Raw genomic sequence first — 4307 nt, 5'->3', positions numbered from 1 at the left:
GTAGAGAGGTAGGAGTTTTTAAGTAAATGTAATATGCCGGTGTGTACTTTTACCTCTGTGTCACTGAAAATATTGCTCTATTACTGTGTTCCTATTGTCTACGTCGTCTTTTCCGGCTTCCTCTTCTTCACTCTCCACAGGCTCCACAGCTGCTACAACACCACCATCTGGACCATCCTCCTGCAGAAAAGGCACCTGGCGGCGCAAAGCCAGGTTGTGAAGCATACAGCAGGCCACGATGACCTGGCACACCTTCTTTGGTGAGTACATTAGGGATCCACCTGTCATATGGAGGCACCTGAACCTGGCCTTCAGGAGGCCAGAGGTTCGCTCGATCACCCTCCTAGTCCGCCCATGGGCCTCATTGTAGCGTTCCTCTGCCCTGGTCCTGGGATTCCTCACTGGGGTCAGTAGCCAGGTCAGGTTGGGGTAACCAGAGTCCCCTAATAGCCACACCCGGTGCCTCTGGAGTTGACCCATCACAAACGGGATACTGCTATTCCGCAGGATGTAGGCGTCATGCACTGACCCAGGAAACTTGGCATTAACATGGGAGATGTACTGGTCAGCCAAACACACCATCTGTACATTCATCGAATGATAACTTTTCCTGTTCCTGTACACCTGTTCACTCCTGCTGGGGGGTACCAAAGCCACATGTGTCCCATCAATGGCACCTATGATGTTGGGGATATGTCCAAGGGCATAGAAATCACCCTTCACTGTAGGCAAATCCCCCACCTCAGGGAAAATGATGTAGCTCCTCATGTGTTTCAGCAGGGCAGACAACACTCTGGACAACACCTTGGAAAACATAGGTTGAGACATCCCTGATGATATGGCCACTGTTGTTTGAAATGACCCACTTGCTAAGAAATGGGGCACTGACAGCACCTGCACTAGAGGGGGGATCCCTGTGGGTTGGCGGATGGGTGACATCAGGTCTGCCTCCAGCTGGGCACACAGTTCCTGTATAGTGGCTCGGTCAAGCCTGTATGTCAGTATGACATGTCTTTCCTCCATTGTCGACAGGTCCACCAGCGGTCTGTACACGGGAAGATTCCTCCATCTCCTCGCATTGCCCAGCGGACGGTGCCTAGGAAGGACAACAGCGAGCACAGAGTCAATCAACCCACAGGTACGTTCCCACAGCCTGCACACAACACGATTCACTATGCATTGAATGGTTTGTATGAGTGTTGAGGAAAGGCCTAGGTATGTGTGACGCAGTAGAAATTAAGCCATGTGGGCCCTTGAAATGGCGGCTGCCTGACCTGTGAAGTGTGACAATGGGATGTGAGGTCAATGCGCTGGCGTGGCACACCGTGGCGGTAGGCGGTCGAAGACCGCGGCGCAAAGCCGCATTGGTTAACATAGAATCCTATGGGTTACACGAGCCAATGACGATGTGCGCCGGCGGTCGCGGTACGCACCGCCGCGGTTACGCACGCTGCGGGCATGACCGCCATTTTCTATCTACTTAATCACTCGATACCTGATCTTCCACAGGAGAGGACCTACACTGCAAGTGCTGCTGTGACCTCGGTCTGGAAGAGACAATGGCTGCTGCGACTGCATTCACTTCTGAAGAATTGGAGAAACTCGTGGATGGGGTCCTCCCCCAGTATGCGCTACTCTACGGTCCTCCAGACCAACAGGTAAGTACACTGGGAGCATGCTTTGTGGGCAATGCCTGGGTTGAGTCGGGTGGATGAAAGATGGTGGGGAGGGGAGCGATTGAGGCATGCATCAGATGACAGATGAGAGCATGTGCCACATGGCAAGGGTGGGGATGGGGGGCCACTCACATCAAGCATGCAGAAGGTGATGATTTTTTTTTCTCCCCCTGTACATGTCACATAGGTCAGCGCCCACCAGAAAATCGCTATTTGGCGTGCCATCGCCAAGGGCGTCTAGACCCTGGGGGTCCACAACAGACGGGGCACCCACTGCCAGGAGAGGTGGGAGGACATCCGACGCGGGAGCAGGAAGACGGCGGAGGCTCTGCTGGGGATGGCCTCCCAACGTAGGCGGGGTGCCAGTCGTCAATTGACCCCCCTGATATCCCGGATCCTGGCAGTGGCCTACCCCGATTTGGATGGGCGCGTGAGGACATCACAGCAGACACAAGGGGGTGAGTACACTCTCATTCTGGTGACTTTGCGCGCAGTGGAGGTGTCTGGGTGGGGGAGGTGGGCTGTGGGTATCTCTAGGCCAGGGCGATTTCTGTAGGCTAGGCCCCTCCGTAAGGCATGGCCCTGTGCCCCCGCCCCCCACCTCTTTAGGGTGCCAAGTACAGCTATTCATGGCCCTGTGTCATCTATGTGTGCAGTCGTCGTCCATAGGCTTGTAGGCCATGTCCCACGGATTGCGTAGTGGACCCCAAGTGCGCAGCGTAGTGCAGGGGGCTTCTGTGTCTGTCCTCTCCGCCAACGGTAGCGGTAATCCATGCACTCAACATGTCTTTATTTCTCCCCCCCCCTTTTTTGTGGTCTTCCTGTTCATGTGTGCATTAGCATCATCAGGCGGAGGAGAAGTGGCATCGGAGCACGAGGGAGCTGCATCTCACAAGGCCATGGCGGGCCATGCAACTGACTCGGATTTCACCAGTGAGACGGAGGGTGAGGGGAGCTCCACAGCGGGGACTCGTGCTGATGTCAGTGGCAGCGACTCGTCCTCTGAAGGGAGCTCCCTTGTGGTGGCGGCAACATCCGTGCCCCCCGCAACAACAGGTACAGCCGCCACCCAGCGCACCAGCCCCGCCCTCCCAGCAGCCCCTCAGCGTTTGCCCCGTGCCCGCTCACCCAGGAAGGTGGGCATCTCCTTCGCCCCAGGCACCTCAGGCCCTGCCCCTGTCACCCCTGCTGCCCTCAGTGAGGAGGTCATTGACCTCCTGAGGACCATCATTGTTGGGCAGTCTACCCTTTTGAATGCCATCCAGGGTGTAGAAAGGGAGGTGCACCGGAGTAATGCATATCTGGAGGGCATTCATTCGGGTCAGGCTGCCCATCAGCGATCGTTCAATGCTCTGGCCTCAGCACTGAAGGCAGCAATTGTCCCTGTCTCTAGCCTCCCCCCTCCAGCTTCCTCCACCCAGACCCAATCCCCTGTACCTCTGCCTATCCCAGACACACCTACAGACCAGCCTGCACACACTTCAACACCCAAGGGAAGCTCATCCAGACATAAGCACCACACTTCACACAAGCATTCACACAAGCAACATCCACATGCAGACACACCAACACCCACTGCCTCCACTGTGTCCCCCTCCTCCTCATCTCCCTCCTCCCTCCCTGTGACGTCTCCACTCACACTTGCATGCACAACATCTTCAGCCACTACGTCCATCACCAGCACACCCACCAGAACACTCCGCACACGTGCAGTTCCCACCCCCACTACCATTTACACGTCCCCTGTGTCCTCTCCCAGTGTGTCTGTCACCCCCTCTTCCAAACCACACGAACGCAGGCAGCCACCCACCCAACAGCCATCCACCTCACGACAGCCTCCAGCCCAAGCACCTGCACCCAAAGACACCAGACTTCACAATCCTACAACCACATCCTCTTACTCCACTCCCATACCCACTACACCTAGTCGTCCCTCTCTTTCCAAATTGATTTTCCTTTCCAAACTTGACCTCTTTCCAACAACTCCCCCACCCCGTCCATCGAATAAGACTGCAATCAGCACCTCAGCCACCACCAAACCAGGACCTATCAGGACTGTTGTCCAAGGACTGTGGAGTCCCCCACCCTCAAGGGCAACTAGTTCAGGTAGGAGCCAAGGCACGGCCAGCCCACCCCCGGAAAAACACCCAAAGATCACCAGTGCCCGGCGCAAGAGGCCAAGGACACCAGGGACCAAAATCCCTACCCTGGCTCCGCCTGGAAGTGGGGTGCCACCTGGCACACCGCCAAAGGTGGGAAAGGGCCACAGACGACCAGGGAAGGGTGGGAAGGGCAGCACGCCCGACAAGTCTGGCAGCAGGCCAGCTGCCCAGGAGGGCCCCACCAGCCCCATCCCAGCTGCCCAGGAGGGCCCCGCCAGCCACAGCCTAGCAGCCCAGGAGGGCCCCGCCAGCCCCAGCCCAGCTGCCCAGGAGGGCCCCGCCAGCCACAGCCCAGCTGGGCAATGAAGGAGCGCCAGCCACAGCCCAGCTGGGCAATGAAGGAGCGCCAACTCAAGCACCGCTGAACAGGGCAAGGACCGCAAAGGCAAGCACCGCTGAACAGGGCAAGGACCGCTGAACAGGGCAAGGACCGCCAAGGCAAGCACCGCTGAACTGGGCAAGCACCGCC

Source organism: Pleurodeles waltl, chromosome 6, assembly GCF_031143425.1.
Source record: "Pleurodeles waltl isolate 20211129_DDA chromosome 6, aPleWal1.hap1.20221129, whole genome shotgun sequence".
Classification (NCBI taxonomy): Eukaryota; Metazoa; Chordata; class Amphibia; order Caudata; family Salamandridae; genus Pleurodeles; species Pleurodeles waltl.
This window is presented reverse-complemented; position numbering follows the sequence as displayed.